Source organism: Lissotriton helveticus, chromosome 4_1 (genome assembly GCF_964261635.1).
Source record: "Lissotriton helveticus chromosome 4_1, aLisHel1.1, whole genome shotgun sequence".
In the NCBI taxonomy this organism is placed as follows: Eukaryota; Metazoa; Chordata; class Amphibia; order Caudata; family Salamandridae; genus Lissotriton; species Lissotriton helveticus.
In genome coordinates, this window is record NC_136063.1 from 969,070,785 (window position 1) to 969,085,865 (window position 15,081).

The following is a 15,081-nucleotide window of genomic DNA, read 5'->3' on the forward strand; positions in this document are numbered from 1 at the left end:
CAGGGTTTTGACTTTGGAGGAAGGAGTGGGGGAAGGACCAAACGAAGAGGGCCAAAAAAGAGAGTTCCAGGGACTGGAAGATCCACCTGTGAGAACCAACTCGGTTTTGTCCGGGTTCAATTTGAGATGGTTGTGGTTCATCCAGTCCCTGATAAAAATCATAATAGACTGGAAATTTGAAATAGAGTGGGGAGATGAGGAGAGACTGAAAATGAGCTGGAGGTCATCCGCATAGTTATATACGGTGACCTCCAGCTGCTGGAGAGCAAAGATTAAAGGAGAAATGTATAGGTTGAAGAGTAAAGGAGAAAGTGAGGAACCCTGGGGAACACCACAAGTGACGTGGAGTGGGGCAGTCGTGAAATCCCTCAACCGAACCGCCTGGGTGTGGTCCCTCAGGAAGGACGATAGCCAGACCAGGGCTGAGCCCTCGATTCCCGCCGCTCTGACACGTGAAAGTAAGATGGTATGGTCCACCGTGTCAAAAGCGGCGGAGAGATCGAGGAGCACCAGCGCCTGATGTTTATTCCGGTCCATGCCTTCCCTGAGATTGTCCAGGACCGACACCACAACGGATTCGGTAGAGTGCCTAGGGCGGAAGCCGGCCTGACGAGACGCCAAGCCTCCATTTACCTCTACATGGGTGCTGAGTACCGAGGTGACATGGCGCTCAAGCACCTTCCCCAAGTAGGGCAGTAGGGAAATGGGGTGGTAATTGGCTGGAGTGGACGGGTCAGCGCCGGGCTTCTTTAAGATGGGCACTATTGTAGCTGATTTAAGTGCGGGGATCACGACTCCCTGGGTGAGAGAGCTATTGAGGAAAGTGATTGGGGGCTGGGGGCAGGCAGAGTAAATCTGTTGTAGAATTCGTGCCGGACAGATGTCTGCCGGAGAGCCAGATTTGACTTTAGGCAGCATCTCTAAAAATATTTCTTTGGTGAGGGGAGGAATTGAGGTGCGACGGGACTGAACAGTAGGGGGGAGAGGGTCAACAAAATTAGAAGAGGGAGGGGGGATATTTGCCTTGATAGTTGCAATCTTGTCCAGAAAATAGAAATTTAGTTGGTCACACAGGGCCTGAGTAGGAGGAGATTGGGGTAAGGCCCTGTCCGAGTAGGCTAAATCGTTAACTATGGTGAAAATCTCCCTGGGTTTATTTTCAGCTGAATGAATTTTTGTAGAGAAATACATAGTTTTGATGGCTAAAATGGCTTTTTTGTACTCTGTTAGCAATGAAGAATATTGGTTTTTCAATAGGGGACAGTAGTTTCTTCTCCACTGCCTCTCGGCTTGTCGTACGGCCAATTTTTGTTCCTTTAAGTCGTCACTGAACCACCTATTAGAGTCCTTGAGCCGTCGAGTAGAAATGCGGCGTAGTGGAGCGACCGAGTCGCAGCTTCCAGCAAGCCAGGTGTTAATAGCAGTGGCTTGTAAATTGGAAGATAGACCTGAGAGATTGGGAGAGGAATTCATAAGCAGGGAGGTCAGTGTGGGGAAATCAACCCGGTTCCAATTCCGCGCCCAGGTGTTTTTGGCGTGTGGAACCTTGATGACGGGGTTGAGGACGAGAGAAAAGGAAATAAGGTCATGATTAGACCAAGAGCAAGGGAATACACACACAGGGGAAACAGAGAGGTTGAGGGACCAAACCTGGTCTAAGGCGTGACCATGGGAGTGTGTGGGGACAAATACATGAGGGACAAAGTTCAAGGACTGGAGGGATTCGGTGAATTGTTTAGAGGAGGTGCACTCTAGAGGGTCCGAGGGCCAGTAGTTGAAATCACCTGACACCAGGACAGAGGCATAATTAACCACCAAGTTGGCCACTAGGTCTTGAAATGCTGGCAGAAACAAAGAAGAAGGCTGGGGTGGGCAATACATTAGTAGACAGGTAATTGGAGGAGAAAAAGAGAAAGAGCGGGCCACAAGGTATTCAGTGGAAAAGATGGGAGGGGATGGCAAAATTTGAAAATTATAATTTGAGCGGGCAATTAAAGCTACGCCGCCACCAGTCCTACCTCTATATGTCCTTTGCGCAGAAGCTGATAGAATGATTAGATGAATCAATTGAATATAGGTGATGAATATTTATTTATTGCTAAACCACGTGGAAAATACGTTACTGGTTCAAAATTCTAACACTAAGTATGGAAATCTCTTTTGTATTGTAATTTTTTTGAAGTCATATTAGTTTCTTCATGTTGATAATATGAAACTTAATTCATATTAAACAGCTGAAATTAAGCTTTCCAAATCTCCCAGTTGAACTATCATTAGCACTGCTTCCTGTGCTGGTCCTCTAGAATATGTGCAAATTGGCCTGTTAGATCAGCTGCTTAGAGTGTGGTGCTAACAACGCCAAGGTCCCAGGTTCAATCCCTGTACAGTCCAAGTTTAATTGTTTGAAAAAAGATGAATTTTACTTGTGTCTCATTTTGGACTGTTTATCTCCTTGGATCACACGCTGCTTGAAGGATTGGATAAATACATTTGATATAATTATAGAATTCATTAATATTCTTAAAGCGCCTGGAAAATCTATTAATGGTTCTAAGTTCTAACGCCAAGTAACTAAATCTCTTATTTATTGCAATTTATTGAGATAATTTATGTTTAGTCTTGTTGATAATATATAAAGATACTATGAATGTAAACAGCTGAATATAAGCTTTCCAACTAACCCGGATTAACAATCAGTAGGACTTCATCATCTGCTTCATCTTCAATAGTATGCTATATATTTAGTGAGACTAGCAGTTTAGTCTGTTAGAGCATGATGTTAAAAACGCCAAGGACATACTTTCAATCAGTCTCCAAGCCAATACTTGATGCTCCTTTAATGTTGAAAATAGATGTATTTTCTACTGTATCATGTTTATCTCTATATTTCCTTTGATGAGAAGCTGATAACATGATTAGATGAATCAATTCAATATAGGTGATGAATATTTATCTATTGCTTAACCACATGGAAAAAACGTTAATGGTTCTAAGTTCTAACACTAAGTATGAAAATCTCTTTTGTATTGTAATTTTTTTTAAGTCATATTAGTTTCTTCATGTTGATAATATATAACTATAACTTCATGGTAAACTGCTAAAATCAAGCTTTACAAATCTCCTGGGTTAACTATCATTTGCCCTTCTTCATATGCTGGACCTCCAGGCAGTTGTGCAAAATGGCCTGTTATCTCAGATGGTTAGAGCGTGGTGCTAATGACGACAAGGTCACAGGTTCGATCCCTTGACAAGCTTAGTTTAATTCTTTGAAAAAAGATGAATTTTTCTAGTGTCTACTTTTGGACTGTTTATCTCCTTGGATCACACGCTGCTTGAAGGTTTGGATGGAATCAGTAGCATTTCATCATATGCTAATTCTTCAAAAGTATGCTATATATTTAGTGAGCCTATTAGTTTAGTCTGTTAGAGCATGAAGTTAAAACGCAAATGACATACTTTCAATCAGTCTCCAAGCCAATACTTGATGCTCCTTTAATGTTGAAAATAGATGTATTTTCTTCTGTATCATGTTTACCTCTATATTTCCTTTGCGCAGAAGCTGATAGAATGATTAGATGAATCAATTGAATATAGGTGATGAATATTTATTTATTGCTAAACCACATGGAAAAAACGTTACTGGTTAAAAATTCTAACACTAAGTATGGAAATCTCTTTTGTATTGCAATTTTTTTTATGTCATATTAGTTTCTTCATGTTGAGGATATGGAACTTAATTCATATTAAACAGCTGAAATAAGCTTTCCAAATCTCCCGGTTGAACTATCATTAGCACTGCTTCCTGTGCTGGTCCTCCATAAGATGTGCAAATTGGCCTGTTAGCTCAGTTGGTTAGAGCGTGGTGCTAATAACACCAAGGACACAGGTTTGATCCCTGTACAGGCCTAGTTTAATTGTTTGAAAATAGATTAATTTGTCTTGTGTCTCATTTTGGACTGTTTATGTCCTTGGATCAAACGCTGCTTGAAGGATTGGATGAATACATTTGATATAATCATAGAATGAATTACTATTCTTAAAGCGCCTGGAATATCTATTAGTGGTTCTAAGTTCTAAAGCCAAGTAACTAAATATCTTATTCATTGCAATTTATTGAGATCATTTTTGTTTAGTCTTGTTGATAATATATAAAGATACTATGAATGTATACAGCTAAATAAAAACTATCCAACTATCCCGGATTAACAATCAGTAGGACTTCATCATCTGCTTCATCTTCAATAGTATGCTATATATTTAGTGAGACTATTAGTTTAGTCTGGTAGAGGATGAAGTTAAAAACTCCAAGGACATACTTTCAATCAGTCTCCAAGCCAATACTTGATGCTCCTTTAATGTTGAAAATAGATGTATTTTCTACTGTATCATGTCTATCTCTATATTTCCTTTGAGGAGAAGCTCATAAAATGATTAGATGAATCAATTCAATATAGGTGATGAATATTTTTTTTTATTGCTTAACCACATGGAAAAAACGTTAATGGTTCTAAGTTCTAACACTAAGTATGAAAATCTCTTTTGTATTGTAATTTTTTTTAAGTCATATTAGTTTCTTCATGTTGATAATATATAACTATAACTTCAAGGTAAACTGCTGAAATTAATCTTTCCAAATCTCCTGGGTTAACTATCATTTGCCCTTCTTCATATGCTGGACCTCCAGGTAGTTATGCAAAATGGCCTGTTAGCTCAGATGGTTAGATCGTGGTGCTAATAATGCCAAGTTCACAGGTTCAATCCCCGTACAGGCCAAGTTTAATTGTTTGAAAAAAGATTAATTAAGCCAATACTTGATGCTCCTTAAATGTTGAAAATAGATGTATTTTCTTCTGTATCATGTTTACCTCTATATTTCCTTTGCGCAGAAGCTGATAGAATGATTAGATGAATCAATTGAATATAGGTGATGAATATTTATTTATTGCTAAACCACGTGGAAAAAACGTTACTGACACAAAATTCTAACACTAAGTATGGAAATCTCTTCTGTATTGCAATTTTTTTGAAGTCATATTAGTTTCTTCATGTTGATAATATGAAACTTAATTCATATTAAACAGCTGAAATTAAGCTTTCCAAATCTCCCGGTTGAACTATCATTAGCACTGCTTCCTGTGCTGGTCCTCCAGAAGATGTGCACATTGGCCTGTTAGCTCAGTTGGTTAGAGTGTGGTGCTAATAACGCCAAGGTCACAAGTTCAAACTCTGTATAGGCTAAGTTTAATTGTTTGAAAAACGATTAATTTTTCTTGTGTCTCATTTTGGACTGTTTATCTCCTTGGATCAAACGCTGCTTGAAGGATTGGATGAATACATTTGATATAATTGTAGAATTAATTACTATTCTTAAAGTGCCTGGAATATTTATTAATGGTTCTAAGTTCTAACGCCAAGTAACTAAATCTCTTATTTATTGCAATTTATTGAGATCATTTTTGTTTAGTATTGTTGATAATATATAAAGATACTATGAATGTAAACAGCTGAATATAAGCTTTCCAGCTATCCCGGATTAACAATCAGTAGGACTTCATCATTTGCTTCATCTTCAATAGTATGCTATATATTTAGTGAGACTATTAGTTTAGTCTGTTAGAGCATGAAGTTAAAAACGCCAAGGACATACTTTCAATCAGTCTTCAAGCCAATACTTGATGGTCATTTAATGTTGAAAATAGATGTATTTTGTACTGTATCATGTTTATCTCTATATATCCTTTGAGGAGAAGCTGATCAAATGATTAGATGAATCAATTCAATATAGGTGATGAATATTTATTTATTGCTTAACCACATGGAAAAAACGTTAATGGTTCTAAGTTCTAACACTAAGTATGAACATCTCTTTTGTATTGTAATTTTTTTTAAGTCATATTAGTTTCTTCATGTTGATAATATATAACTATAACTTCATGGTAAACTGCTGAAATTAATCTTTCCAAATCTCCTGGGTTAACTATCATTTGCCCTTCTTCATATCCTGGACCTCCAGCTAGTTGTGCAAAATGGACTGTTAGCTCAGATGGTTAGAGCGTGGTGCTAATAAGACCAAGGTCACAGGTTCGATCCCTGTACAGGCCAAGTTTAATTGTTAAAAAAAGATGAATTTTTCTTGTGTCTAATTTTGGACTGTTTATCTCCTTGGATCAAACGCTGCTTGAAGGATTGGATGGAATACGTAGCATTTCATCATCTGCTAATTCTTCAATAGTATGCTATATATTTAGTGAGCCTATTAGTTTAGTCTGTTAGAGCATGAAGTTAAAAACGCAAAGGACATACTTTCAATCAGTCTCCAAGCCAATACTTGATGCTCCTTTAATGTTGAAAATAGATGTATTTTCTTCTGTATCATGTTTACCTCTATATTTCCTTTGCGCAGAAGCTTATAGAATGATTAGATGATTCAATTGAACATCGGTGATGAATATTTATTTATTGCTAAACCACGTGGAAAAAACGTTACTGGTTCAAAATTCTAACACTAAGTATGGAAATCTCTTTTGTATTGCAATTTTTTTGAAGTCATATTAGTTTCTTCATGTTGATAATATGAAACTTAATTCGTATTAAACAGCTGAAATTAAGCTTTCCAAATCTCTCGGTTGAACTATCATTAGCACTGCTTCCTGTGCTGGTCCTTCAGAAGATGTGCAAATTGGCCTGTTAGCTCAGTTGGTTAGAGCGTGGTGCTAATAACACCAAGGTCACAGGTTTAATCCCTGTACAGGCCAAGTTTAATTGTTTGAAAAAAGATTAATTTTTTTTGTGTCTCATTTTGGACTGTTTATCTCCTTGGATCAAACGCTGCTTGAAGGATTGGATGAATACATTTGATATAATTATAGAATTAATTACTATTCTTAAAGCGCCGGTAATATCTATTAATGGTTCTAAGTTCTAAAGCCAAGTAACTAAATCTCTTAATCATTGCAATTTATTGAGATCATTTTTGTTTAGACTTGTTGATAATACGTTTGATATAATTGTAGAATTAATTACTATTCTTTTTTTGTTGTAACTTTTTATTATATAAAACAAAGGAAACATATCAACAAACAAACAAGGCAATATGTCGATAGTGCAATCGTTAGGCATGTGCTCAAGGTGGACGGGAGATACATGACAAAAGGAGACAAAATTCGTTGACTACAGATAAGGGGGGGGCGAAGGCGAAAATTGCATATCAACAGTACAATACACCACATCATAGCGGGAATGCAGGTCAGGGTGATTGAGGAGGACTAGGAATCTCTGCAAGTGGGGGCGTACATATATCTCCCTGGTATGAGTTCCATTGGCTCCAAATGTTCCCCCATTTTCTGGGTCTGCCTCTTGCTATATACACCGTTTTCTCTCTGAACATGCACCAGTCCATATTCTTTTTCCAGGCAGTCACTGTAGGGGGCCTCTGGGACCCCCATAATTGTGCAATATCTCGTTTAGCTATCATATTGGCAAAAGTCACCCATCGAAGCTGTGACACACCATAATCATTCGGTCCCCACACATTCAACATCATTGCCGGGCTTCTGGCATCATCACAACACCCGTTACTTCACTCATCACATCATGTATACGGCTCCAAAAACGCGCCACCTCAGGGCATTCCCAGATTATGTGAAGATAGGTGCCAAGGAGACCCCAACCACGCCTACATAAGCCATCCGCGGAGTAACCCATATGGATCAGACGGGGGCCAGTGACGTAGATTCGATGGAGGATCTTGAGCTGAACCAGGCGGAGGCGGGCCGGAATTGCAACCTCCCTGGGAGAGGAGATCGCGGACTGCCAGTCCTCATCATCCAGTTCAATACCATCAGCGATCCAGGCGTCCCTAAGGCGAGCAAGCAATCTCGATCAGTCATTAATCATCTTTTTATAAAACAACGAGATGGTACTATCCGGCACATGACCATCCAATATACGATCTTCGAGGGGGGAGGATTCCGGAATGTCACTACCCACAGGAAACACTGAATGCAAGGCATGGCGTATTTGAACATAGCGAAAAAATTCCCTGCCACTCAGCTGATATTCCGCTTGTAAGTCCGAAAAGGTCTTCACCCCACCCTTAACCCAGAGATCACGTACCTTACTAATACCTATTGTGTCCCATTTGTCAAACCCCTTCGTCTTCCACAGACAGCCCAATTTTGCGGAGGCATAAAGCGGAGTTGCGCCGGTCAATCTATCGCTCCAACCCATAGCCGCAGTCGCGCAACGCCACACACACACAGCTATAGCGGTAGGTCCTGAAAGTCGTAAACGGGAGGGTCCTGAGTAAAGCACCCTCTTGTAGTCACCACCCGGCAGCAGCCACCTATCCATTTCAAATGCTGGATTCAGTGCCGGACCATACATCCCATGGTTGATCGCAGCAAGTTGGGAAGCCCAATAATACCTTCCAATGTCTGGAAGTGCTATGCCGCCATCATACCAGGGAAGTGTTATTTTGAAAGAGCGATGCGCGAACGTCCGTCCCATATCAATTGCCTCTGCGAGGATTCTACCTCCCGAAAATATGTCGACGGGATCACATCAAAACTATTCTGAAGTGCATATAGGAATCGCGGTAAGGACATCATTTTAAAGAGGGCCGCACGCCCCAAAGGAGACAACGGCAATTTACGCCAGCATCCTACATCCGAGCGCAGTCGTTGGAGTGGGGGGAGTAGATTGCGTTCATAGCAATCCGCCGGGTCCAGCGAGATAAACACACCCAAGTATTTAAAACCAGACTGCGACACCTGGATGGGGCAGCCCCGCGGTAAAAGGGGGACACCACCCGCGAGCACATAAATATAGGATTTTGACCAGTTAATAACAAGGCCCGAGTTCTTCCTGAAGGAGTTAAGCACGTCGAACAACACGTTAAGCGATTTTTGGGGAGACGTGAGGTACAATAAAATGTCATCCGCGTACAATGAAATACGGTCTTCAAAGTCCAGAGTCCAACGTATACCCTTCATTGAGGGTTCCCACCGTAGCCAAGCGGCGAGCGGTTCCAACGCAAGAGCAAAGAGAAGCGAGGATAATGGACAACCCTGCCGCGTACCCCTCCCAAGAACAAAGGGCATGGAGACCCGACCATTAACCACTACCTGCGCCAGTGGGGCTTCATACAGGAGTTTAACCCAACTAATAAAGCCAGCGCCAAAACCAAACTTGGCGAGTACGGCCCAAAGATACGGCCATTCAATTGTGTCAAAGGCCATCGTGGCATCCAAGGACACCAAGATGGCCGGCTCGCACAACGTCGGTGCCCTCGCGAGAATACCATGCAAACGCCGCAAATTCAAGGCCGTGATGCGATGAGGGATAAAGCCTGACTGGTCCGGGTGAATCAGGTCACTGATCACCGTAATCAGACGATTAGCAAGTAACTTGGCAAGAATCTTAGGCTCAGCATTTAAGAGCGAAATGGGTCTGTAAGTCGCGCAGCGGTCCCGTGGCTTACCCTCCTTATGAATCACCACAATGGTCACAAAACGCTGATCCCGAGGGAGGGAGCCAGTTTCTTGCGCAGCCAAAAACATATCTCAAAGATAAGGTGCTAGCGTATCAGGGCGTAATTTATACAGTTCGATAGGAAGGCCATTGGGACAAAAGCCTTGCCAGAGCGAATAGAGCGCATCGCAAGAGCTACCTCATCCACCGAGGGTGCGGCATCCAAACAGTCCCGGTCAGACTCAAACAAACAAGGTAGTGCGATATCCTTAAGTAACAAGTGAGAATCCTCCTCGGGCCTGTCAGACATCGAGGTATACACCTCTCGGAAATAATCAGCAAAACATTCCACAATTTCAACTGGGTCTGTCACACGCACACCATCCAATTTCTCAATCTCAGGAACCACACGACTCGCTCTCTCCTTCATATCCAGCCAAGCAATCAACTTCCCTGCTTTATCGCCCACATCATACAATCGTCCTTGCTGTTCCCTACTCATCATCTTGGCCGCATCAGTAACTAAAGTCTTATATTCTAATTGCTTAAGGTGGAGAATATGCAATGCGTTTCGAGTAAGATCTCGCTCCAATGCTGTCTCTAATTCAGTAATTTCTGTCTCAAGATGAACAACTGCCTAATTTTTACATTTCTTGGCACACCCAAAGACAATGCCTGTCCCCTGATAACAGTCTTGAAAGCTTCCCACAACAAAACAGGTGAAGACACGGAACCCACGTTTTCAGCAAAATACAAATCTAATGACTTAACCAATTCAGTGCGGGTTTTGGGGTTAAGAAGATACCAGGGGTTAATCGGGGCTACCCTCCCTTCAGCGCCTGTATTCAGATTAAAATGAAACCAGAGGGGGGAATGGTCTGATATACCCCGAGCCAGGTGTCTAATTTCTCCGATCGAAGGGGACAGGGCAGCCGGCACCAGGATATAATCCAGTCTAGAAAGACTACCATGTGCTCCCGAGTGGAAAGTGAACTGTGTCTGCTCTGGATGCATAAGCCTCCAACAATCCACAAGCCCTAATGTCTCCAGAAAGTCACCTAACCAGGATTGCACAGCTGTAAGGTCTCTGGGTGGATAGCGATCCGCTCTGCCGGAGACGACTGAGTTACAATCACCACCTATTATCAAAACACCCTCCGAGAGACCCAAAACCATCCACCCCAAGTCTGCAAATGTTGTGGATTGAAGGCCAGGAGGAACATATACCGATACCAACGAAACTGTCCTTCCCTCCCACCTCCCTACGAGTGCAACATATCGACCCCTGGTGTCAAGAACCACATCATCAATCTCGAGGGGGAGTGAGGTCTTAAGCAATACACCCACCCCTCTAGAACTAGAAGTAAATCCAGAATGGGCAACAAGACGATAACCCCATCTGTTAAGAGCATAACAAGCATTCCCAATCAAGTGTGTCTCTTGTAGCAATACAACGTCGGGCGAGAGGTGCCGCAAAAGCTGCATAACCACCTTTCTCTTTATACGATCCCCCAACCCATTCACGTTCCAGCACAATACCCTCAACCCCCTACCCCCCATCCAAATCCAAGAGGAACTCCCATCTCAGAACGAGCGCCACACCAATGTCAGAAGTAGTAATAGTTTGTTGCCTTGAAAAAGAAAAGGTGAACAACCCCAACACAGTTCCCTCCCTCCCCCCAGTGTTCCCAACACAACTCCCCCCATCCTGCACCCCTGCACAGACTCAGAAGCAACCCCAAATTGCAGTGTGCTTGTCGCCCTAACTGAAAAACAACAGCTAATCTACACAAAGAAACCCCAGAGGAGGAAAGGATCCCTTCGTCCCCGCCGCCTACCGGGATACACGGGGAACGATCAAAGAAGTCAGTGAGCCACAGCTGTCCACAATCAATAGTATTCAAGACTCAGGTACCATTGTCATTCTTGATCCATTAGGCCCCCTTCAGCGCCACCAGTGTGGTCTTGGCCAGCACGGCGAGCAGACAAAGTGTCCGACCAATCACTTGCTTCCTCAGGCCGGACAAAAAAGAATGTCCGATTGTCATATTCAAGACGCAGTCGGGCCGGGAACAGCATCACATATTTCAACTCCATGTCTCTAAGCCGACGATTCACCCCTTGAAATCCCATGCGTTGCTTCTGGACCGAATGGGAAAAGTCCGGATAAAAGTTCACAGCAGCGTTCTCAAACTGCGTAGGACCGCAGGTCCGTGCAGCCTGCAAAATGGGGTCGCGGTCCCTGAAGTTGAAGATTCGTGGGATAATTGGACGGGGGGGGGGAAACCGGGCTTTGCCTGTCCCCCTGGCACCCTGTGTGCACGTTCAACGGCGAAGAATTTGCTCAGGCCCTTGGGTGCAAGATGATTGAGAATAAGGTCCTCTACTCGAAGATCCGTAGAGAGCGAACTAGAGTCCTCCGGGACCCCAATAATACGCACGTTGTTGTGCCGTGCACGGCCCTCAAAATCCTCCAATCGACGAGCAAAGAAGTCATTAGCAGTTCTAAGGTTGCGCACTTCTGTTTGCAGGTCGGACACATCCGTCGTGAGGCTGGATGTTTTTAGATCAAGAGACTTCACCTTCTCGTTCGTCTTAGCCAAATCAGTTCTGATTAGGTTGGCATCAATGGCCACCGTATACAGCATCAGAGCCAGTGCTTCATACTGTTGGCCGATAGAGGTCTTGATACCAGCAATGGCGCCCATTACGTCCTGTAGCATTAGGTCCGCCGACACAGACGGATCATCGATAACCGCCTCCCGGGTCTTAGGTATGCCACCAGGGGATCCTTTAGGGAATGTGTAGCGGTCCATGACATTCGTCTGGGCTGAGCCTCCTCGGAAGGTGGACTAAACTTTCCGTTTTTCACCCTCGGGCTTGCCCGTCATGGCGAGCCGGGTGCCCCGAAGGAAAGCTTGAGACCTAGTCCAAATGGCTCCTCAGAATTCACCCACGAGAACACCAGAGGCAGAGACGATTCAAGTTGAATTCACAGTCACACTGTCGCTAGCTCCGAGCCCAATGAAATGGCATAGGAGCCAGCTTGTCCAGCCTTCACCCCGATGAGGAGATACGATTTGTAGGAGAAACGAAACCGAAAGTGAAGTGAGGCTGTGAGCTGATCTCTGCCAGCCGTTGTTGTTGAATTACGGTCTGGGTAAAGCCACAACTCAAGGTCCAGGCGGTCCAATGGAGAAGGCCACAAAACCCCGGATGGCGGGGATCCAACGTCCGATTCCGACCCTGAAACCCGCTAGCACATCAGCCGGGCTGTGTCCTCAATGATCTTCCATCAAATCAGGATAATATCCAGGATAAACGTGGGAGGCGGCGAAGTGTCTCTAGAGCCCTGTGGTCACGCGGCCATCTCCGATGCGCGCGAAGCTCCTCCTCTCAATTACTATTCTTAAAGAGCCTGGAATATCTATTAATGGTTCTAAGTTCTAACGCCAAGTAACTAAATCTCGTATTTATTGCAATTTATTGAGATCATTTTTGTTTAGTCTTGTTGATATTATATAAAGATACTATGAATGTAAACATCTGAATATAAGCTTTCCAACTATCCCGGATTAACAATCAGTAGGACTTCATCATCTGCTTCATCTTCAATAGTATGCTATATATTTAGTGAGACTATTAGTTTAGTCTGTTAGAGCATGAAGTTAAAAACGCCAAGGACATACTTTCAATCAGTCTTCAAGCCAATACTTTATGGTCCTTTAATGTTGAAAATAGATGTATTTTCTACTGTATCATGTTTATCTCTATATTTCCTTTGAGGAGAAGCTGATAAAATGATTAGATGAATCAATTCACTATAGGTGATGAATATTTATTTTTTGCTTAACCACATGGAAAATACGTGAATGGTTCTAAGTTCTAACACTAAGTATGAAAATCTCTTTTGTATTGTAATTTTTCTTAAGTCATATTACTTTCTTCATGTTGATAATATATAACAATAACTTCATGGTAAACTGCTGAAATTAAGCTTTCCAAATCTCCTGGGTTAACTATCATTTGCCTTCTTCATATGCTGGACCTCCAGGTAGTTATGCAAAATGGCCTGTTAGCTCAGATGGTAAGATCGTGGTGCTAATAGCGCCAAGGTCACAGGCTCGATCCCTGTACAGGCCAAGTTTAATTGTTTGAAAAAAGATGAATTTTTCTTGTGTCTCATTTTGGACTGTTTATCTCCTTGGATCAAACGCTGCTTGAAGGATTGGATGGAATCAGTAGCATTTCATCATCTGCTAATTCCTCAATAGTATGCTATATATTTAGTGAGCCTATTAGTTTAGTCTGTTAGAGCATGAAGTTACAAAACGCAAAGGACATACTTTCAATCAGTCTCCAAGCCAATACTTGATGCTCCTTAAATGTTGAAAATAGATGTATTTTCTTCTGTATCATGCCTCTATATTTCCTTTGCGCAGAAGCTGATAGAATGATTAGATAAATCAATTGAATATAGGTGATGAATATTTATTTATTGCTCAACCACGTGGAAAAAACGTTACTGGTTCAGAATTCTAACACTAAGTATGGAAATCTCTTCTGTAGTGCAATTTTTTTGAAGTCATATTAGTTTCTTCATGTTGATAATATGAAACTTAATTCATATTAAACAGCTGAAATTAAGCTTTCCAAATCTCCCGGTTGAACTATCATAAGCACTGCTTCCTGTGCTGGTCCTCCAAAAGATGTGCAAATTGGCCTGTTAGCTCAGTTGGTTAGAGCGTGGTGCTAATAATGCCAAGGTCACAGGTTCAATCTCTGTACAGGCCAAGTTTAATTGTTTGAAAAAAGATGAATTATTTTTATTTTTTTTATTTTTATTTTTTTTATTGAGCAAGATCATAATACATATATCGGTACAAACAGAGCAATCATTTCATGTATACTACATCAAACTAGTAGTTATTGCCCATAAGAGACATCATAAAATTATAAAAAGGTAACAACAAGGAAGAATCAAATCAAAAAAGCAATATCATGATATGGCAAGGATATACAATTCATAGTTCTATCTAACAAGAAGCATGAGGACCTCTTTTATTTTCATGCCAATTAGTTATCGGAGCCCATATCTGGGTGCCAAGCATTCTAGATTTTCTTCCTCTAGTTTTGTAAATAGCTAGCTCCTGTTTGTAAATCCCCTAAAACCTGCTTAGCCACATTTGGAAGGTAGGAACCTCAGACTCTTTCCAGCGGGTAGCCAGTATAATTCTAAGCACTGCCATGCCTATAAAAACAGACATTGATTCTTCATTATTATACCCGAGAGATTCGTCATGACCCAAAATATATACAGTCAATGAGGCTCTCAGTCTGTGTCCAAAAATTACTGCCCAGTATTCAAAGATCTTCTTCTTTATTAAATCTAATTTGGGGCATTCAGCAAACATATGCGTTAAATTTGCTAAAGGCTGATCACATCTTGGACATTGATCATTGGGCCGTAGGCCCCAAGTATATAATTTTGAAGGTGTAAAATAGAGATCATAGATTGTTCTGTAATACTGGGCCTTAAGATTAGAGGCTAAAAATGTAAACAGCTGAATATAAGCTTTCCAACTATCCCGGATTAACAATCAGTAGGAC